A 24,399-nucleotide genomic window follows, 5' to 3' on the forward strand; every position below is an offset into this window, starting at 1 on the left:
GAGATATAGTTTTGTAAGGAAAAATAGGTAATTAACCTCATTAGTGACGTCACAAAAGGAAAGAATTGTGTGTCCTTACACTGCAAGTATGGTTTTCCGGAGAGTAATTGAAGCGAAAAGACGAACTTATGCAGTGTTTGTGTATCCAAAGGATGTGTGGCCAAACAACATAGCTCTCTATCTACATAATGTGAGTTTCTACCACTAAACCAATTTAGTAGACCTAGCAAGGGGACCGCAAGGGCCAAATTGATGCAACAAATGTGAAGGTCCTAATAGAAGTGGCACGGAAAAGGGTGCTAAAGTATGCAGCGGCGGGAGAGTCATAAAAGTTATTATTTTTCAAGATCTATGGAAAAGGAGTCCTCCGGTGCACTCAGTATGAAAAAATGAATGGTGAGTTGTTTGCTTGCTTCGTGGAGAACAACTATGACGCCATGTGTATGCTGGCCAGAACGGGAACATCCCCGTCATGGATTCTGGGTGAAGACCCCAGTCAAAATTGTGTCTCTGAACGAAATATGTTGGAACGCAGGGGTTCTCAGCTATTAAACATACTAACCAGTGCCCAGAAGCCCGGACATTAATCCTACAGAAAATTTATTTCATTTAGTGAAGTTAAAACTTCACAGAGAGGCGATTAACTTCAACATGAGGAAAGAAACATACGAGCAATTTTCCACCCGTGTGATTAGAACACTGATGACATTCTCAGTAGAAACAATCAAAATCTAACAGACTTGATGGATAATAGAATATTCCGAGGATAAGGCTACAGAACAAAATATTAGATGTTATATGTCTTCAACAGTTTCGATTTAAGGTGTAAAACGCACCCTTTGAGAAGCCTGAGAAACGCACTTACAAATAAATGGAATGCTCTAACTCAATTATCATTTATTTACTCAACGACCGGATGATCGTAAATGTCACGAACGAGGAAGGAAAATTTACTTCAAATTGATATTCTGTGGATGTTTCTGGTAAAATTATAATTTGATATGACTTTCTTGAAGATTTCGTACCTGTTTACACGATTAACAGCAAGTTTGAAGCAAGTTTCAACGGTTAACAGCGGTTAACGCAACATTTTAAGGAGAGGACTCTTTCAATTGCTTGTTAATGCGAGCGAAGTCTGTTAACCGTCAAAAGCTCTTGTTAACCGTAGCTATATTTCTACAGCTCCTTTCTAATGACATGTTAATCGACTCATGATTGCTGAAAGACTTTAAAGACGTTAAATAAAGTCGCTGGAAGACACCGAGTAAATTCCTTATGTTACTCCGTTGGGATTTACTTTCCATCTACATGCCATCATGTCGCTTTGACGATCATCAATTTCTCCATTTTTAACAAACATTATGGGGCCTTTAGAGTGAAAGATGTTGGTCTGTCTCTATATCGATAGAAATGTCTTGTTCAAACTTTGTTTTTGGTGCGGGTAAAGGAACAACATGCCCCTCAAGAAGTAATAAAAGATCGCGCCAAGAAATATAATAATCGGCGACTACCGGAAGTCATTTCAAAAAGATACATTAAAATCCGCAGCTCTCTATAAGATTTTGCTCAAGACAACAATTCCAATGCTTAAAACATGTCTTAGCAACCTGTCAAAAAATGTATCTTTTCAAATAATTACTCATTTTTCGGCTTTAGAAACATAACGTGTTACAGACAATCTCGGACAAAACCTGTTGAGACAAAGTGTCCTTTTTGGTACTCCAACCACTTATCCAACCGTTCAGCTTAAGAGCCACCCTTTCCCCTCCCCCCAAACTCAATGTTGCCTTATCTTGGTCGGAAATATACTGTAGAACATATGGCAATACTCAGCAACATTGACTGAGGGGGAGGGGGAGTGGGAAGGGGGGAGTAAGAAGGGGTGTGTCAAAATGAAGGTGAAATTGTGTCACTGTCTCAACAGTTTTGTCCGAGATTGTCTGAGATCGCACAACCTAAAGAAATAGCATTAGTTCTGTGGTTTTTCAAACCAGGGCAACAATTTTGGAACAGTTCAGTAAGTGTGACTCGAGATATAGTTTTGTAAGGAAAAATAGGTAATTAACCTCATTAGTGACGTCACAAAAGGAAAGAATTGTGTGTCCTTACACTGCAAGTATGGTTTTCCGGAGAGTAATTGAAGCGAAAAGACGAACTTATGCAGTGTTTGTGTATCCAAAGGATGTGTGGCCAAACAACATAGCTCTCTATCTACATAATGTGAGTTTCTACCACTAAACCAATTTAGTAGACCTAGCAAGGGGACCGCAAGGGCCAAATTGATGCAACAAATGTGAAGGTCCTAATAGAAGTGGCACGGAAAAGGGTGCTAAAGTATGCAGCGGCGGGAGAGTCATAAAAGTTATTATTTTTCAAGATCTATGGAAAAGGAGTCCTCCGGTGCACTCAGTATGAAAAAATGAATGGTGAGTTGTTTGCTTGCTTCGTGGAGAACAACTATGACGCCATGTGTATGCTGGCCAGAACGGGAACATCCCCGTCATGGATTCTGGGTGAAGACCCCAGTCAAAATTGTGTCTCTGAACGAAATATGTTGGAACGCAGGGGTTCTCAGCTATTAAACATACTAACCAGTGCCCAGAAGCCCGGACATTAATCCTACAGAAAATTTATTTCATTTAGTGAAGTTAAAACTTCACAGAGAGGCGATTAACTTCAACATGAGGAAAGAAACATACGAGCAATTTTCCACCCGTGTGATTAGAACACTGATGACATTCTCAGTAGAAACAATCAAAATCTAACAGACTTGATGGATAATAGAATATTCCGAGGATAAGGCTACAGAACAAAATATTAGATGTTATATGTCTTCAACAGTTTCGATTTAAGGTGTAAAACGCACCCTTTGAGAAGCCTGAGAAACGCACTTACAAATAAATGGAATGCTCTAACTCAATTATCATTTATTTACTCAACGACCGGATGATCGTAAATGTCACGAACGAGGAAGGAAAATTTACTTCAAATTGATATTCTGTGGATGTTTCTGGTAAAATTATAATTTGATATGACTTTCTTGAAGATTTCGTACCTGTTTACACGATTAACAGCAAGTTTGAAGCAAGTTTCAACGGTTAACAGCGGTTAACGCAACATTTTTAAGGAGAGGACTCTTTCAATTGCTTGTTAATGCGAGCGAAGTCTGTTAACCGTCAAAAGCTCTTGTTAACCGTAGCTATATTTCTACAGCTCCTTTCTAATGACATGTTAATCGACTCATGATTGCTGAAAGACTTTAAAGACGTTAAATAAAGTCGCTGGAAGACACCGAGTAAATTCCTTATGTTACTCCGTTGGGATTTACTTTCCATCTACATGCCATCATGTCGCTTTGACGATCATCAATTTCTCCATTTTTAACAAACATTATGGGGCCTTTAGAGTGAAAGATGTTGGTCTGTCTCTATATCGATAGAAATGTCTTGTTCAAACTTTGTTTTTGGTGCGGGTAAAGGAACAACATGCCCCTCAAGAAGTAATAAAAGATCGCGCCAAGAAATATAATAATCGGCGACTACCGGAAGTCATTTCAAAAAGATACATTAAAATCCGCAGCTCTCTATAAGATTTTGCTCAAGACAACAATTCCAATGCTTAAAACATGTCTTAGCAACCTGTCAAAAAATGTATCTTTTCAAATAATTACTCATTTTTCGGCTTTAGAAACATAACGTGTTACAGACAATCTCGGACAAAACCTGTTGAGACAAAGTGTCCTTTTTGGTACTCCAACCACTTATCCAACCGTTCAGCTTAAGAGCCACCCTTTCCCCTCCCCCCAAACTCAATGTTGCCTTATCTTGGTCGGAAATATACTGTAGAACATATGGCAATACTCAGCAACATTGACTGAGGGGGAGGGGGAGTGGGAAGGGGGGAGTAAGAAGGGGTGTGTCAAAATGAAGGTGAAATTGTGTCACTGTCTCAACAGTTTTGTCCGAGATTGTCTGAGATCGCACAACCTAAAGAAATAGCATTAGTTCTGTGGTTTTTCAAACCAGGGCAACAATTTTGGAACAGTTCAGTAAGTGTGACTCGAGATATAGTTTTGTAAGGAAAAATAGGTAATTAACCTCATTAGTGACGTCACAAAAGGAAAGAATTGTGTGTCCTTACACTGCAAGTATGGTTTTCCGGAGAGTAATTGAAGCGAAAAGACGAACTTATGCAGTGTTTGTGTATCCAAAGGATGTGTGGCCAAACAACATAGCTCTCTATCTACATAATGTGAGTTTCTACCACTAAACCAATTTAGTAGACCTAGCAAGGGGACCGCAAGGGCCAAATTGATGCAACAAATGTGAAGGTCCTAATAGAAGTGGCACGGAAAAGGGTGCTAAAGTATGCAGCGGCGGGAGAGTCATAAAAGTTATTATTTTTCAAGATCTATGGAAAAGGAGTCCTCCGGTGCACTCAGTATGAAAAAATGAATGGTGAGTTGTTTGCTTGCTTCGTGGAGAACAACTATGACGCCATGTGTATGCTGGCCAGAACGGGAACATCCCCGTCATGGATTCTGGGTGAAGACCCCAGTCAAAATTGTGTCTCTGAACGAAATATGTTGGAACGCAGGGGTTCTCAGCTATTAAACATACTAACCAGTGCCCAGAAGCCCGGACATTAATCCTACAGAAAATTTATTTCATTTAGTGAAGTTAAAACTTCACAGAGAGGCGATTAACTTCAACATGAGGAAAGAAACATACGAGCAATTTTCCACCCGTGTGATTAGAACACTGATGACATTCTCAGTAGAAACAATCAAAATCTAACAGACTTGATGGATAATAGAATATTCCGAGGATAAGGCTACAGAACAAAATATTAGATGTTATATGTCTTCAACAGTTTCGATTTAAGGTGTAAAACGCACCCTTTGAGAAGCCTGAGAAACGCACTTACAAATAAATGGAATGCTCTAACTCAATTATCATTTATTTACTCAACGACCGGATGATCGTAAATGTCACGAACGAGGAAGGAAAATTTACTTCAAATTGATATTCTGTGGATGTTTCTGGTAAAATTATAATTTGATATGACTTTCTTGAAGATTTCGTACCTGTTTACACGATTAACAGCAAGTTTGAAGCAAGTTTCAACGGTTAACAGCGGTTAACGCAACATTTTTAAGGAGAGGACTCTTTCAATTGCTTGTTAATGCGAGCGAAGTCTGTTAACCGTCAAAAGCTCTTGTTAACCGTAGCTATATTTCTACAGCTCCTTTCTAATGACATGTTAATCGACTCATGATTGCTGAAAGACTTTAAAGACGTTAAATAAAGTCGCTGGAAGACACCGAGTAAATTCCTTATGTTACTCCGTTGGGATTTACTTTCCATCTACATGCCATCATGTCGCTTTGACGATCATCAATTTCTCCATTTTTAACAAACATTATGGGGCCTTTAGAGTGAAAGATGTTGGTCTGTCTCTATATCGATAGAAATGTCTTGTTCAAACTTTGTTTTTGGTGCGGGTAAAGGAACAACATGCCCCTCAAGAAGTAATAAAAGATCGCGCCAAGAAATATAATAATCGGCGACTACCGGAAGTCATTTCAAAAAGATACATTAAAATCCGCAGCTCTCTATAAGATTTTGCTCAAGACAACAATTCCAATGCTTAAAACATGTCTTAGCAACCTGTCAAAAAATGTATCTTTTCAAATAATTACTCATTTTTCGGCTTTAGAAACATAACGTGTTACAGACAATCTCGGACAAAACCTGTTGAGACAAAGTGTCCTTTTTGGTACTCCAACCACTTATCCAACCGTTCAGCTTAAGAGCCACCCTTTCCCCTCCCCCCAAACTCAATGTTGCCTTATCTTGGTCGGAAATATACTGTAGAACATATGGCAATACTCAGCAACATTGACTGAGGGGGAGGGGGAGTGGGAAGGGGGGAGTAAGAAGGGGTGTGTCAAAATGAAGGTGAAATTGTGTCACTGTCTCAACAGTTTTGTCCGAGATTGTCTGAGATCGCACAACCTAAAGAAATAGCATTAGTTCTGTGGTTTTTCAAACCAGGGCAACAATTTTGGAACAGTTCAGTAAGTGTGACTCGAGATATAGTTTTGTAAGGAAAAATAGGTAATTAACCTCATTAGTGACGTCACAAAAGGAAAGAATTGTGTGTCCTTACACTGCAAGTATGGTTTTCCGGAGAGTAATTGAAGCGAAAAGACGAACTTATGCAGTGTTTGTGTATCCAAAGGATGTGTGGCCAAACAACATAGCTCTCTATCTACATAATGTGAGTTTCTACCACTAAACCAATTTAGTAGACCTAGCAAGGGGACCGCAAGGGCCAAATTGATGCAACAAATGTGAAGGTCCTAATAGAAGTGGCACGGAAAAGGGTGCTAAAGTATGCAGCGGCGGGAGAGTCATAAAAGTTATTATTTTTCAAGATCTATGGAAAAGGAGTCCTCCGGTGCACTCAGTATGAAAAAATGAATGGTGAGTTGTTTGCTTGCTTCGTGGAGAACAACTATGACGCCATGTGTATGCTGGCCAGAACGGGAACATCCCCGTCATGGATTCTGGGTGAAGACCCCAGTCAAAATTGTGTCTCTGAACGAAATATGTTGGAACGCAGGGGTTCTCAGCTATTAAACATACTAACCAGTGCCCAGAAGCCCGGACATTAATCCTACAGAAAATTTATTTCATTTAGTGAAGTTAAAACTTCACAGAGAGGCGATTAACTTCAACATGAGGAAAGAAACATACGAGCAATTTTCCACCCGTGTGATTAGAACACTGATGACATTCTCAGTAGAAACAATCAAAATCTAACAGACTTGATGGATAATAGAATATTCCGAGGATAAGGCTACAGAACAAAATATTAGATGTTATATGTCTTCAACAGTTTCGATTTAAGGTGTAAAACGCACCCTTTGAGAAGCCTGAGAAACGCACTTACAAATAAATGGAATGCTCTAACTCAATTATCATTTATTTACTCAACGACCGGATGATCGTAAATGTCACGAACGAGGAAGGAAAATTTACTTCAAATTGATATTCTGTGGATGTTTCTGGTAAAATTATAATTTGATATGACTTTCTTGAAGATTTCGTACCTGTTTACACGATTAACAGCAAGTTTGAAGCAAGTTTCAACGGTTAACAGCGGTTAACGCAACATTTTTAAGGAGAGGACTCTTTCAATTGCTTGTTAATGCGAGCGAAGTCTGTTAACCGTCAAAAGCTCTTGTTAACCGTAGCTATATTTCTACAGCTCCTTTCTAATGACATGTTAATCGACTCATGATTGCTGAAAGACTTTAAAGACGTTAAATAAAGTCGCTGGAAGACACCGAGTAAATTCCTTATGTTACTCCGTTGGGATTTACTTTCCATCTACATGCCATCATGTCGCTTTGACGATCATCAATTTCTCCATTTTTAACAAACATTATGGGGCCTTTAGAGTGAAAGATGTTGGTCTGTCTCTATATCGATAGAAATGTCTTGTTCAAACTTTGTTTTTGGTGCGGGTAAAGGAACAACATGCCCCTCAAGAAGTAATAAAAGATCGCGCCAAGAAATATAATAATCGGCGACTACCGGAAGTCATTTCAAAAAGATACATTAAAATCCGCAGCTCTCTATAAGATTTTGCTCAAGACAACAATTCCAATGCTTAAAACATGTCTTAGCAACCTGTCAAAAAATGTATCTTTTCAAATAATTACTCATTTTTCGGCTTTAGAAACATAACGTGTTACAGACAATCTCGGACAAAACCTGTTGAGACAAAGTGTCCTTTTTGGTACTCCAACCACTTATCCAACCGTTCAGCTTAAGAGCCACCCTTTCCCCTCCCCCCAAACTCAATGTTGCCTTATCTTGGTCGGAAATATACTGTAGAACATATGGCAATACTCAGCAACATTGACTGAGGGGGAGGGGGAGTGGGAAGGGGGGAGTAAGAAGGGGTGTGTCAAAATGAAGGTGAAATTGTGTCACTGTCTCAACAGTTTTGTCCGAGATTGTCTGAGATCGCACAACCTAAAGAAATAGCATTAGTTCTGTGGTTTTTCAAACCAGGGCAACAATTTTGGAACAGTTCAGTAAGTGTGACTCGAGATATAGTTTTGTAAGGAAAAATAGGTAATTAACCTCATTAGTGACGTCACAAAAGGAAAGAATTGTGTGTCCTTACACTGCAAGTATGGTTTTCCGGAGAGTAATTGAGGCGAAAAGACGAACTTATGCAGTGTTTGTGTATCCAAAGGATGTGTGGCCAAACAACATAGCTCTCTATCTACATAATGTGAGTTTCTACCACTAAACCAATTTAGTAGACCTAGCAAGGGGACCGCAAGGGCCAAATTGATGCAACAAATGTGAAGGTCCTAATAGAAGTGGCACGGAAAAGGGTGCTAAAGTATGCAGCGGCGGGAGAGTCATAAAAGTTATTATTTTTCAAGATCTATGGAAAAGGAGTCCTCCGGTGCACTCAGTATGAAAAAATGAATGGTGAGTTGTTTGCTTGCTTCGTGGAGAACAACTATGACGCCATGTGTATGCTGGCCAGAACGGGAACATCCCCGTCATGGATTCTGGGTGAAGACCCCAGTCAAAATTGTGTCTCTGAACGAAATATGTTGGAACGCAGGGGTTCTCAGCTATTAAACATACTAACCAGTGCCCAGAAGCCCGGACATTAATCCTACAGAAAATTTATTTCATTTAGTGAAGTTAAAACTTCACAGAGAGGCGATTAACTTCAACATGAGGAAAGAAACATACGAGCAATTTTCCACCCGTGTGATTAGAACACTGATGACATTCTCAGTAGAAACAATCAAAATCTAACAGACTTGATGGATAATAGAATATTCCGAGGATAAGGCTACAGAACAAAATATTAGATGTTATATGTCTTCAACAGTTTCGATTTAAGGTGTAAAACGCACCCTTTGAGAAGCCTGAGAAACGCACTTACAAATAAATGGAATGCTCTAACTCAATTATCATTTATTTACTCAACGACCGGATGATCGTAAATGTCACGAACGAGGAAGGAAAATTTACTTCAAATTGATATTCTGTGGATGTTTCTGGTAAAATTATAATTTGATATGACTTTCTTGAAGATTTCGTACCTGTTTACACGATTAACAGCAAGTTTGAAGCAAGTTTCAACGGTTAACAGCGGTTAACGCAACATTTTTAAGGAGAGGACTCTTTCAATTGCTTGTTAATGCGAGCGAAGTCTGTTAACCGTCAAAAGCTCTTGTTAACCGTAGCTATATTTCTACAGCTCCTTTCTAATGACATGTTAATCGACTCATGATTGCTGAAAGACTTTAAAGACGTTAAATAAAGTCGCTGGAAGACACCGAGTAAATTCCTTATGTTACTCCGTTGGGATTTACTTTCCATCTACATGCCATCATGTCGCTTTGACGATCATCAATTTCTCCATTTTTAACAAACATTATGGGGCCTTTAGAGTGAAAGATGTTGGTCTGTCTCTATATCGATAGAAATGTCTTGTTCAAACTTTGTTTTTGGTGCGGGTAAAGGAACAACATGCCCCTCAAGAAGTAATAAAAGATCGCGCCAAGAAATATAATAATCGGCGACTACCGGAAGTCATTTCAAAAAGATACATTAAAATCCGCAGCTCTCTATAAGATTTTGCTCAAGACAACAATTCCAATGCTTAAAACATGTCTTAGCAACCTGTCAAAAAATGTATCTTTTCAAATAATTACTCATTTTTCGGCTTTAGAAACATAACGTGTTACAGACAATCTCGGACAAAACCTGTTGAGACAAAGTGTCCTTTTTGGTACTCCAACCACTTATCCAACCGTTCAGCTTAAGAGCCACCCTTTCCCCTCCCCCCAAACTCAATGTTGCCTTATCTTGGTCGGAAATATACTGTAGAACATATGGCAATACTCAGCAACATTGACTGAGGGGGAGGGGGAGTGGGAAGGGGGGAGTAAGAAGGGGTGTGTCAAAATGAAGGTGAAATTGTGTCACTGTCTCAACAGTTTTGTCCGAGATTGTCTGAGATCGCACAACCTAAAGAAATAGCATTAGTTCTGTGGTTTTTCAAACCAGGGCAACAATTTTGGAACAGTTCAGTAAGTGTGACTCGAGATATAGTTTTGTAAGGAAAAATAGGTAATTAACCTCATTAGTGACGTCACAAAAGGAAAGAATTGTGTGTCCTTACACTGCAAGTATGGTTTTCCGGAGAGTAATTGAGGCGAAAAGACGAACTTATGCAGTGTTTGTGTATCCAAAGGATGTGTGGCCAAACAACATAGCTCTCTATCTACATAATGTGAGTTTCTACCACTAAACCAATTTAGTAGACCTAGCAAGGGGACCGCAAGGGCCAAATTGATGCAACAAATGTGAAGGTCCTAATAGAAGTGGCACGGAAAAGGGTGCTAAAGTATGCAGCGGCGGGAGAGTCATAAAAGTTATTATTTTTCAAGATCTATGGAAAAGGAGTCCTCCGGTGCACTCAGTATGAAAAAATGAATGGTGAGTTGTTTGCTTGCTTCGTGGAGAACAACTATGACGCCATGTGTATGCTGGCCAGAACGGGAACATCCCCGTCATGGATTCTGGGTGAAGACCCCAGTCAAAATTGTGTCTCTGAACGAAATATGTTGGAACGCAGGGGTTCTCAGCTATTAAACATACTAACCAGTGCCCAGAAGCCCGGACATTAATCCTACAGAAAATTTATTTCATTTAGTGAAGTTAAAACTTCACAGAGAGGCGATTAACTTCAACATGAGGAAAGAAACATACGAGCAATTTTCCACCCGTGTGATTAGAACACTGATGACATTCTCAGTAGAAACAATCAAAATCTAACAGACTTGATGGATAATAGAATATTCCGAGGATAAGGCTACAGAACAAAATATTAGATGTTATATGTCTTCAACAGTTTCGATTTAAGGTGTAAAACGCACCCTTTGAGAAGCCTGAGAAACGCACTTACAAATAAATGGAATGCTCTAACTCAATTATCATTTATTTACTCAACGACCGGATGATCGTAAATGTCACGAACGAGGAAGGAAAATTTACTTCAAATTGATATTCTGTGGATGTTTCTGGTAAAATTATAATTTGATATGACTTTCTTGAAGATTTCGTACCTGTTTACACGATTAACAGCAAGTTTGAAGCAAGTTTCAACGGTTAACAGCGGTTAACGCAACATTTTTAAGGAGAGGACTCTTTCAATTGCTTGTTAATGCGAGCGAAGTCTGTTAACCGTCAAAAGCTCTTGTTAACCGTAGCTATATTTCTACAGCTCCTTTCTAATGACATGTTAATCGACTCATGATTGCTGAAAGACTTTAAAGACGTTAAATAAAGTCGCTGGAAGACACCGAGTAAATTCCTTATGTTACTCCGTTGGGATTTACTTTCCATCTACATGCCATCATGTCGCTTTGACGATCATCAATTTCTCCATTTTTAACAAACATTATGGGGCCTTTAGAGTGAAAGATGTTGGTCTGTCTCTATATCGATAGAAATGTCTTGTTCAAACTTTGTTTTTGGTGCGGGTAAAGGAACAACATGCCCCTCAAGAAGTAATAAAAGATCGCGCCAAGAAATATAATAATCGGCGACTACCGGAAGTCATTTCAAAAAGATACATTAAAATCCGCAGCTCTCTATAAGATTTTGCTCAAGACAACAATTCCAATGCTTAAAACATGTCTTAGCAACCTGTCAAAAAATGTATCTTTTCAAATAATTACTCATTTTTCGGCTTTAGAAACATAACGTGTTACAGACAATCTCGGACAAAACCTGTTGAGACAAAGTGTCCTTTTTGGTACTCCAACCACTTATCCAACCGTTCAGCTTAAGAGCCACCCTTTCCCCTCCCCCCAAACTCAATGTTGCCTTATCTTGGTCGGAAATATACTGTAGAACATATGGCAATACTCAGCAACATTGACTGAGGGGGAGGGGGAGTGGGAAGGGGGGAGTAAGAAGGGGTGTGTCAAAATGAAGGTGAAATTGTGTCACTGTCTCAACAGTTTTGTCCGAGATTGTCTGAGATCGCACAACCTAAAGAAATAGCATTAGTTCTGTGGTTTTTCAAACCAGGGCAACAATTTTGGAACAGTTCAGTAAGTGTGACTCGAGATATAGTTTTGTAAGGAAAAATAGGTAATTAACCTCATTAGTGACGTCACAAAAGGAAAGAATTGTGTGTCCTTACACTGCAAGTATGGTTTTCCGGAGAGTAATTGAGGCGAAAAGACGAACTTATGCAGTGTTTGTGTATCCAAAGGATGTGTGGCCAAACAACATAGCTCTCTATCTACATAATGTGAGTTTCTACCACTAAACCAATTTAGTAGACCTAGCAAGGGGACCGCAAGGGCCAAATTGATGCAACAAATGTGAAGGTCCTAATAGAAGTGGCACGGAAAAGGGTGCTAAAGTATGCAGCGGCGGGAGAGTCATAAAAGTTATTATTTTTCAAGATCTATGGAAAAGGAGTCCTCCGGTGCACTCAGTATGAAAAAATGAATGGTGAGTTGTTTGCTTGCTTCGTGGAGAACAACTATGACGCCATGTGTATGCTGGCCAGAACGGGAACATCCCCGTCATGGATTCTGGGTGAAGACCCCAGTCAAAATTGTGTCTCTGAACGAAATATGTTGGAACGCAGGGGTTCTCAGCTATTAAACATACTAACCAGTGCCCAGAAGCCCGGACATTAATCCTACAGAAAATTTATTTCATTTAGTGAAGTTAAAACTTCACAGAGAGGCGATTAACTTCAACATGAGGAAAGAAACATACGAGCAATTTTCCACCCGTGTGATTAGAACACTGATGACATTCTCAGTAGAAACAATCAAAATCTAACAGACTTGATGGATAATAGAATATTCCGAGGATAAGGCTACAGAACAAAATATTAGATGTTATATGTCTTCAACAGTTTCGATTTAAGGTGTAAAACGCACCCTTTGAGAAGCCTGAGAAACGCACTTACAAATAAATGGAATGCTCTAACTCAATTATCATTTATTTACTCAACGACCGGATGATCGTAAATGTCACGAACGAGGAAGGAAAATTTACTTCAAATTGATATTCTGTGGATGTTTCTGGTAAAATTATAATTTGATATGACTTTCTTGAAGATTTCGTACCTGTTTACACGATTAACAGCAAGTTTGAAGCAAGTTTCAACGGTTAACAGCGGTTAACGCAACATTTTTAAGGAGAGGACTCTTTCAATTGCTTGTTAATGCGAGCGAAGTCTGTTAACCGTCAAAAGCTCTTGTTAACCGTAGCTATATTTCTACAGCTCCTTTCTAATGACATGTTAATCGACTCATGATTGCTGAAAGACTTTAAAGACGTTAAATAAAGTCGCTGGAAGACACCGAGTAAATTCCTTATGTTACTCCGTTGGGATTTACTTTCCATCTACATGCCATCATGTCGCTTTGACGATCATCAATTTCTCCATTTTTAACAAACATTATGGGGCCTTTAGAGTGAAAGATGTTGGTCTGTCTCTATATCGATAGAAATGTCTTGTTCAAACTTTGTTTTTGGTGCGGGTAAAGGAACAACATGCCCCTCAAGAAGTAATAAAAGATCGCGCCAAGAAATATAATAATCGGCGACTACCGGAAGTCATTTCAAAAAGATACATTAAAATCCGCAGCTCTCTATAAGATTTTGCTCAAGACAACAATTCCAATGCTTAAAACATGTCTTAGCAACCTGTCAAAAAATGTATCTTTTCAAATAATTACTCATTTTTCGGCTTTAGAAACATAACGTGTTACAGACAATCTCGGACAAAACCTGTTGAGACAAAGTGTCCTTTTTGGTACTCCAACCACTTATCCAACCGTTCAGCTTAAGAGCCACCCTTTCCCCTCCCCCCAAACTCAATGTTGCCTTATCTTGGTCGGAAATATACTGTAGAACATATGGCAATACTCAGCAACATTGACTGAGGGGGAGGGGGAGTGGGAAGGGGGGAGTAAGAAGGGGTGTGTCAAAATGAAGGTGAAATTGTGTCACTGTCTCAACAGTTTTGTCCGAGATTGTCTGAGATCGCACAACCTAAAGAAATAGCATTAGTTCTGTGGTTTTTCAAACCAGGGCAACAATTTTGGAACAGTTCAGTAAGTGTGACTCGAGATATAGTTTTGTAAGGAAAAATAGGTAATTAACCTCATTAGTGACGTCACAAAAGGAAAGAATTGTGTGTCCTTACACTGCAAGTATGGTTTTCCGGAGAGTAATTGAGGCGAAAAGACGAACTTATGCAGTGTTTGTGTATCCAAAGGATGTGTGGCCAAACAACATAGCTCTCTATCTACATAATGTGAGTTTCTACCACTAAACCAATTTAGTAGACCTAGCAAGGGGACCGCAAGGGCCAAATTGATGCAACAAATGTGAAGGTCCTAATAGAAGTGGCACGGAAAAGGGTGCTAAAGTATGCAGCGGCGGGAGAGTCATAAAAGTTATTATTTTTCAAGATCTATGGAAAAGGAGTCCTCCGGTGCACTCAGTATGAAAAAATGAATGGTGAGTTGTTTGCTTGCTTCGTGGAGAACAACTATGACGCCATGTGTATGCTGGCCAGAACGGGAACATCCCCGTCATGGATTCTGGGTGAAGACCCCAGTCAAAATTGTGTCTCTGAACGAAATATGTTGGAACGCAGGGGTTCTCAGCTATTAAACATACTAACCAGTGCCCAGAAGCCCGGACATTAATCCTACAGAAAATTTATTTCATTTAGTGAAGTTAAAACTTCACAGAGAGGCGATTAACTTCAACATGAGGAAAGAAACATACGAGCAATTTTCCACCCGTGTGATTAGAACACTGATGACATTCTCAGTAGAAACAATCAAAATCTAACAGACTTGATGGATAATAGAATATTCCGAGGATAAGGCTACAGAACAAAATATTAGATGTTATATGTCTTCAACAGTTTCGATTTAAGGTGTAAAACGCACCCTTTGAGAAGCCTGAGAAACGCACTTACAAATAAATGGAATGCTCTAACTCAATTATCATTTATTTACTCAACGACCGGATGATCGTAAATGTCACGAACGAGGAAGGAAAATTTACTTCAAATTGATATTCTGTGGATGTTTCTGGTAAAATTATAATTTGATATGACTTTCTTGAAGATTTCGTACCTGTTTACACGATTAACAGCAAGTTTGAAGCAAGTTTCAACGGTTAACAGCGGTTAACGCAACATTTTTAAGGAGAGGACTCTTTCAATTGCTTGTTAATGCGAGCGAAGTCTGTTAACCGTCAAAAGCTCTTGTTAACCGTAGCTATATTTCTACAGCTCCTTTCTAATGACATGTTAATCGACTCATGATTGCTGAAAGACTTTAAAGACGTTAAATAAAGTCGCTGGAAGACACCGAGTAAATTCCTTATGTTACTCCGTTGGGATTTACTTTCCATCTACATGCCATCATGTCGCTTTGACGATCATCAATTTCTCCATTTTTAACAAACATTATGGGGCCTTTAGAGTGAAAGATGTTGGTCTGTCTCTATATCGATAGAAATGTCTTGTTCAAACTTTGTTTTTGGTGCGGGTAAAGGAACAACATGCCCCTCAAGAAGTAATAAAAGATCGCGCCAAGAAATATAATAATCGGCGACTACCGGAAGTCATTTCAAAAAGATACATTAAAATCCGCAGCTCTCTATAAGATTTTGCTCAAGACAACAATTCCAATGCTTAAAACATGTCTTAGCAACCTGTCAAAAAATGTATCTTTTCAAATAATTACTCATTTTTCGGCTTTAGAAACATAACGTGTTACAGACAATCTCGGACAAAACCTGTTGAGACAAAGTGTCCTTTTTGGTACTCCAACCACTTATCCAACCGTTCAGCTTAAGAGCCACCCTTTCCCCTCCCCCCAAACTCAATGTTGCCTTATCTTGGTCGGAAATATACTGTAGAACATATGGCAATACTCAGCAACATTGACTGAGGGGGAGGGGGAGTGGGAAGGGGGGAGTAAGAAGGGGTGTGTCAAAATGAAGGTGAAATTGTGTCACTGTCTCAACAGTTTTGTCCGAGATTGTCTGAGATCGCACAACCTAAAGAAATAGCATTAGTTCTGTGGTTTTTCAAACCAGGGCAACAATTTTGGAACAGTTCAGTAAGTGTGACTCGAGATATAGTTTTGTAAGGAAAAATAGGTAATTAACCTCATTAGTGACGTCACAAAAGGAAAGAATTGTGTGTCCTTACACTGCAAGTATGGTTTTCCGGAGAGTAATTGAGGCGAAAAGACGAACTTATGCAGTGTTTGTGTATCCAAAGGATGTGTGGCCAAACAACATAGCTCTCTATCTACATAATGTGAGTTTCTACCACTAAACCAATTTAGTAGACCTAGCAAGGGGACCGCAAGGGCCAAATTGATGCAACAAATGTGAAGGTCCTAATAGAAGTGGCACGGAAAAGGGTGCTAAAGTATGCAGCGGCGGGAGAGTCATAAAAGTTATTATTTTTCAAGATCTATGGAAAAGGAGTCCTCCGGTGCACTCAGTATGAAAAAATGAATGGTGAGTTGTTTGCTTGCTTCGTGGAGAACAACTATGACGCCATGTGTATGCTGGCCAGAACGGGAACATCCCCGTCATGGATTCTGGGTGAAGACCCCAGTCAAAATTGTGTCTCTGAACGAAATATGTTGGAACGCAGGGGTTCTCAGCTATTAAACATACTAACCAGTGCCCAGAAGCCCGGACATTAATCCTACAGAAAATTTATTTCATTTAGTGAAGTTAAAACTTCACAGAGAGGCGATTAACTTCAACATGAGGAAAGAAACATACGAGCAATTTTCCACCCGTGTGATTAGAACACTGATGACATTCTCAGTAGAAACAATCAAAATCTAACAGACTTGATGGATAATAGAATATTCCGAGGATAAGGCTACAGAACAAAATATTAGATGTTATATGTCTTCAACAGTTTCGATTTAAGGTGTAAAACGCACCCTTTGAGAAGCCTGAGAAACGCACTTACAAATAAATGGAATGCTCTAACTCAATTATCATTTATTTACTCAACGACCGGATGATCGTAAATGTCACGAACGAGGAAGGAAAATTTACTTCAAATTGATATTCTGTGGATGTTTCTGGTAAAATTATAATTTGATATGACTTTCTTGAAGATTTCGTACCTGTTTACACGATTAACAGCAAGTTTGAAGCAAGTTTCAACGGTTAACAGCGGTTAACGCAACATTTTTAAGGAGAGGACTCTTTCAATTGCTTGTTAATGCGAGCGAAGTCTGTTAACCGTCAAAAGCTCTTGTTAACCGTAGCTATATTTCTACAGCTCCTTTCTAATGACATGTTAATCGACTCATGATTGCTGAAAGACTTTAAAGACGTTAAATAAAGTCGCTGGAAGACACCGAGTAAATTCCTTATGTTACTCCGTTGGGATTTACTTTCCATCTACATGCCATCATGTCGCTTTGACGATCATCAATTTCTCCATTTTTAACAAACATTATGGGGCCTTTAGAGTGAAAGATGTTGGTCTGTCTCTATATCGATAGAAATGTCTTGTTCAAACTTTGTTTTTGGTGCGGGTAAAGGAACAACATGCCCCTCAAGAAGTAATAAAAGATCGCGCCAAGAAATATAATAATCGGCGACTACCGGAAGTCATTTCAAAAAGATACATTAAAATCCGCAGCTCTCTATAAGATTTTGCTCAAGACAACAATTCCAATGCTTAAAACATGTCTTAGCAACCTGTCAAAAAATGTATCTTTTCAAATAATTACTCATTTTTCGGCTTTAGAAACATAACGTGTTACAGACAATCTCGGACAAAACCTGTTGAGACAAAGTGTCCTTTTTGGTACTCCAACCACTTATCCAACCGTTCAGCTTAAGAGCCACCCTTTCCCCTCCCCCCAAACTCAATGTTGCCTTATCTTGGTCGGAAATATACTGTAGAACATATGGCAATACTCAGCAACATTGACTGAGGGGGAGGGGGAGTGGGAAGGGGGGAGTAAGAAGGGGTGTGTCAAAATGAAGGTGAAATTGTGTCACTGTCTCAACAGTTTTGTCCGAGATTGTCTGAGATCGCACAACCTAAAGAAATAGCATTAGTTCTGTGGTTTTTCAAACCAGGGCAACAATTTTGGAACAGTTCAGTAAGTGTGACTCGAGATATAGTTTTGTAAGGAAAAATAGGTAATTAACCTCATTAGTGACGTCACAAAAGGAAAGAATTGTGTGTCCTTACACTGCAAGTATGGTTTTCCGGAGAGTAATTGAGGCGAAAAGACGAACTTATGCAGTGTTTGTGTATCCAAAGGATGTGTGGCCAAACAACATAGCTCTCTATCTACATAATGTGAGTTTCTACCACTAAACCAATTTAGTAGACCTAGCAAGGGGACCGCAAGGGCCAAATTGATGCAACAAATGTGAAGGTCCTAATAGAAGTGGCACGGAAAAGGGTGCTAAAGTATGCAGCGGCGGGAGAGTCATAAAAGTTATTATTTTTCAAGATCTATGGAAAAGGAGTCCTCCGGTGCACTCAGTATGAAAAAATGAATGGTGAGTTGTTTGCTTGCTTCGTGGAGAACAACTATGACGCCATGTGTATGCTGGCCAGAACGGGAACATCCCCGTCATGGATTCTGGGTGAAGACCCCAGTCAAAATTGTGTCTCTGAACGAAATATGTTGGAACGCAGGGGTTCTCAGCTATTAAACATACTAACCAGTGCCCAGAAGCCCGGACATTAATCCTACAGAAAATTTATTTCATTTAGTGAAGTTAAAACTTCACAGAGAGGCGATTAACTTCAACATGAGGAAAGAAACATACGAGCAATTTTCCACCCGTGTGATTAGAACACTGATGACATTCTCAGTAGAAACAATCAAAATCTAACAGACTTGATGGATAATAGAATATTCCGAGGATAAGGCTACAGAACAAAATATTAGATGTTATATGTCTTCAACAGTTTCGATTTAAGGTGTAAAACGCACCCTTTGAGAAGCCTGAGAAACGCACTTACAAATAAATGGAATGCTCTAACTCAATTATCATTTATTTACTCAACGACCGGATGATCGTAAATGTCACGAACGAGGAAGGAAAATTTACTTCAAATTGATATTCTGTGGATGTTTCTGGTAAAATTATAATTTGATATGACTTTCTTGAAGATTTCGTACCTGTTTACACGATTAACAGCAAGTTTGAAGCAAGTTTCAACGGTTAACAGCGGTTAACGCAACATTTTTAAGGAGAGGACTCTTTCAATTGCTTGTTAATGCGAGCGAAGTCTGTTAACCGTCAAAAGCTCTTGTTAACCGTAGCTATATTTCTACAGCTCCTTTCTAATGACATGTTAATCGACTCATGATTGCTGAAAGACTTTAAAGACGTTAAATAAAGTCGCTGGAAGACACCGAGTAAATTCCTTATGTTACTCCGTTGGGATTTACTTTCCATCTACATGCCATCATGTCGCTTTGACGATCATCAATTTCTCCATTTTTAACAAACATTATGGGGCCTTTAGAGTGAAAGATGTTGGTCTGTCTCTATATCGATAGAAATGTCTTGTTCAAACTTTGTTTTTGGTGCGGGTAAAGGAACAACATGCCCCTCAAGAAGTAATAAAAGATCGCGCCAAGAAATATAATAATCGGCGACTACCGGAAGTCATTTCAAAAAGATACATTAAAATCCGCAGCTCTCTATAAGATTTTGCTCAAGACAACAATTCCAATGCTTAAAACATGTCTTAGCAACCTGTCAAAAAATGTATCTTTTCAAATAATTACTCATTTTTCGGCTTTAGAAACATAACGTGTTACAGACAATCTCGGACAAAACCTGTTGAGACAAAGTGTCCTTTTTGGTACTCCAACCACTTATCCAACCGTTCAGCTTAAGAGCCACCCTTTCCCCTCCCCCCAAACTCAATGTTGCCTTATCTTGGTCGGAAATATACTGTAGAACATATGGCAATACTCAGCAACATTGACTGAGGGGGAGGGGGAGTGGGAAGGGGGGAGTAAGAAGGGGTGTGTCAAAATGAAGGTGAAATTGTGTCACTGTCTCAACAGTTTTGTCCGAGATTGTCTGAGATCGCACAACCTAAAGAAATAGCATTAGTTCTGTGGTTTTTCAAACCAGGGCAACAATTTTGGAACAGTTCAGTAAGTGTGACTCGAGATATAGTTTTGTAAGGAAAAATAGGTAATTAACCTCATTAGTGACGTCACAAAAGGAAAGAATTGTGTGTCCTTACACTGCAAGTATGGTTTTCCGGAGAGTAATTGAGGCGAAAAGACGAACTTATGCAGTGTTTGTGTATCCAAAGGATGTGTGGCCAAACAACATAGCTCTCTATCTACATAATGTGAGTTTCTACCACTAAACCAATTTAGTAGACCTAGCAAGGGGACCGCAAGGGCCAAATTGATGCAACAAATGTGAAGGTCCTAATAGAAGTGGCACGGAAAAGGGTGCTAAAGTATGCAGCGGCGGGAGAGTCATAAAAGTTATTATTTTTCAAGATCTATGGAAAAGGAGTCCTCCGGTGCACTCAGTATGAAAAAATGAATGGTGAGTTGTTTGCTTGCTTCGTGGAGAACAACTATGACGCCATGTGTATGCTGGCCAGAACGGGAACATCCCCGTCATGGATTCTGGGTGAAGACCCCAGTCAAAATTGTGTCTCTGAACGAAATATGTTGGAACGCAGGGGTTCTCAGCTATTAAACATACTAACCAGTGCCCAGAAGCCCGGACATTAATCCTACAGAAAATTTATTTCATTTAGTGAAGTTAAAACTTCACAGAGAGGCGATTAACTTCAACATGAGGAAAGAAACATACGAGCAATTTTCCACCCGTGTGATTAGAACACTGATGACATTCTCAGTAGAAACAATCAAAATCTAACAGACTTGATGGATAATAGAATATTCCGAGGATAAGGCTACAGAACAAAATATTAGATGTTATATGTCTTCAACAGTTTCGATTTAAGGTGTAAAACGCACCCTTTGAGAAGCCTGAGAAACGCACTTACAAATAAATGGAATGCTCTAACTCAATTATCATTTATTTACTCAACGACCGGATGATCGTAAATGTCACGAACGAGGAAGGAAAATTTACTTCAAATTGATATTCTGTGGATGTTTCTGGTAAAATTATAATTTGATATGACTTTCTTGAAGATTTCGTACCTGTTTACACGATTAACAGCAAGTTTGAAGCAAGTTTCAACGGTTAACAGCGGTTAACGCAACATTTTTAAGGAGAGGACTCTTTCAATTGCTTGTTAATGCGAGCGAAGTCTGTTAACCGTCAAAAGCTCTTGTTAACCGTAGCTATATTTCTACAGCTCCTTTCTAATGACATGTTAATCGACTCATGATTGCTGAAAGACTTTAAAGACGTTAAATAAAGTCGCTGGAAGACACCGAGTAAATTCCTTATGTTACTCCGTTGGGATTTACTTTCCATCTACATGCCATCATGTCGCTTTGACGATCATCAATTTCTCCATTTTTAACAAACATTATGGGGCCTTTAGAGTGAAAGATGTTGGTCTGTCTCTATATCGATAGAAATGTCTTGTTCAAACTTTGTTTTTGGTGCGGGTAAAGGAACAACATGCCCCTCAAGAAGTAATAAAAGATCGCGCCAAGAAATATAATAATCGGCGACTACCGGAAGTCATTTCAAAAAGATACATTAAAATCCGCAGCTCTCTATAAGATTTTGCTCAAGACAACAATTCCAATGCTTAAAACATGTCTTAGCAACCTGTCAAAAAATGTATCTTTTCAAATAATTACTCATTTTTCGGCTTTAGAAACATAACGTGTTACAGACAATCTCGGACAAAACCTGTTGAGACAAAGTGTCCTTTTTGGTACTCCAACCACTTATCCAACCGTTCAGCTTAAGAGCCACCCTTTCCCCTCCCCCCAAACTCAATGTTGCCTTATCTTGGTCGGAAATATACTGTAGAACATATGGCAATACTCAGCAACATTGACTGAGGGGGAGGGGGAGTGGGAAGGGGGGAGTAAGAAGGGGTGTGTCAAAATGAAGGTGAAATTGTGTCACTGTCTCAACAGTTTTGTCCGAGATTGTCTGAGATCGCACAACCTAAAGAAATAGCATTAGTTCTGTGGTTTTTCAAACCAGGGCAACAATTTTGGAACAGTTCAGTAAGTGTGACTCGAGATATAGTTTTGTAAGGAAAAATAGGTAATTAACCTCATTAGTGACGTCACAAAAGGAAAGAATTGTGTGTCCTTACACTGCAAGTATGGTTTTCCGGAGAGTAATTGAGGCGAAAAGACGAACTTATGCAGTGTTTGTGTATCCAAAGGATGTGTGGCCAAACAACATAGCTCTCTATCTACATAATGTGAGTTTCTACCACTAAACCAATTTAGTAGACCTAGCAAGGGGACCGCAAGGGCCAAATTGATGCAACAAATGTGAAGGTCCTAATAGAAGTGGCACGGAAAAGGGTGCTAAAGTATGCAGCGGCGGGAGAGTCATAAAAGTTATTATTTTTCAAGATCTATGGAAAAGGAGTCCTCCGGTGCACTCAGTATGAAAAAATGAATGGTGAGTTGTTTGCTTGCTTCGTGGAGAACAACTATGACGCCATGTGTATGCTGGCCAGAACGGGAACATCCCCGTCATGGATTCTGGGTGAAGACCCCAGTCAAAATTGTGTCTCTGAACGAAATATGTTGGAACGCAGGGGTTCTCAGCTATTAAACATACTAACCAGTGCCCAGAAGCCCGGACATTAATCCTACAGAAAATTTATTTCATTTAGTGAAGTTAAAACTTCACAGAGAGGCGATTAACTTCAACATGAGGAAAGAAACATACGAGCAATTTTCCACCCGTGTGATTAGAACACTGATGACATTCTCAGTAGAAACAATCAAAATCTAACAGACTTGATGGATAATAGAATATTCCGAGGATAAGGCTACAGAACAAAATATTAGATGTTATATGTCTTCAACAGTTTCGATTTAAGGTGTAAAACGCACCCTTTGAGAAGCCTGAGAAACGCACTTACAAATAAATGGAATGCTCTAACTCAATTATCATTTATTTACTCAACGACCGGATGATCGTAAATGTCACGAACGAGGAAGGAAAATTTACTTCAAATTGATATTCTGTGGATGTTTCTGGTAAAATTATAATTTGATATGACTTTCTTGAAGATTTCGTACCTGTTTACACGATTAACAGCAAGTTTGAAGCAAGTTTCAACGGTTAACAGCGGTTAACGCAACATTTTTAAGGAGAGGACTCTTTCAATTGCTTGTTAATGCGAGCGAAGTCTGTTAACCGTCAAAAGCTCTTGTTAACCGTAGCTATATTTCTACAGCTCCTTTCTAATGACATGTTAATCGACTCATGATTGCTGAAAGACTTTAAAGACGTTAAATAAAGTCGCTGGAAGACACCGAGTAAATTCCTTATGTTACTCCGTTGGGATTTACTTTCCATCTACATGCCATCATGTCGCTTTGACGATCATCAATTTCTCCATTTTTAACAAACATTATGGGGCCTTTAGAGTGAAAGATGTTGGTCTGTCTCTATATCGATAGAAATGTCTTGTTCAAACTTTGTTTTTGGTGCGGGTAAAGGAACAACATGCCCCTCAAGAAGTAATAAAAGATCGCGCCAAGAAATATAATAATCGGCGACTACCGGAAGTCATTTCAAAAAGATACATTAAAATCCGCAGCTCTCTATAAGATTTTGCTCAAGACAACAATTCCAATGCTTAAAACATGTCTTAGCAACCTGTCAAAAAATGTATCTTTTCAAATAATTACTCATTTTTCGGCTTTAGAAACATAACGTGTTACAGACAATCTCGGACAAAACCTGTTGAGACAAAGTGTCCTTTTTGGTACTCCAACCACTTATCCAACCGTTCAGCTTAAGAGCCACCCTTTCCCCTCCCCCCAAACTCAATGTTGCCTTATCTTGGTCGGAAATATACTGTAGAACATATGGCAATACTCAGCAACATTGACTGAGGGGGAGGGAGAGTGGGAAGGGGGGAGTAAGAAGGGGTGTGTCAAAATGAAGGTGAAATTGTGTCACTGTCTCAACAGTTTTGTCTCAACAGTTTTGTTTTGTCCAAAACAGTTTTGTTTTGTCAGTTTCTTTTCCTTTACTTTCGAGAAAATTGAGCAGCATTTTTGTCCTCGTCTGCTTGAATAGTGCGGACCTGCGTGGAAACAATCAG

General features: G+C 39.2%; 1 protein-coding gene across 3 annotated transcripts in view; it reads left to right on the forward strand.

Annotated features, from left to right (window-relative positions):
- LOC137968128 (neurexin-3b-like) overlaps window positions 1-23,230 on the forward strand; it is a 44,879-nt gene extending 21,649 nt beyond the window's left edge. For all 3 annotated transcript variants that reach the window (XM_068814752.1, XM_068814753.1, XM_068814754.1), the window contains exon 6: window positions 1-23,230. This exon is cut by the window's left edge and continues 786 nt beyond it. The gene's annotated coding sequence lies outside the window, so the exon portion shown is untranslated.
- Window positions 23,231-24,399: the final 1,169 nt, after the last annotated feature.

This window comes from Montipora foliosa, chromosome 8 (genome assembly GCF_036669935.1).
Source record: "Montipora foliosa isolate CH-2021 chromosome 8, ASM3666993v2, whole genome shotgun sequence".
NCBI classification, from domain to species: domain Eukaryota; kingdom Metazoa; phylum Cnidaria; class Anthozoa; order Scleractinia; family Acroporidae; genus Montipora; species Montipora foliosa.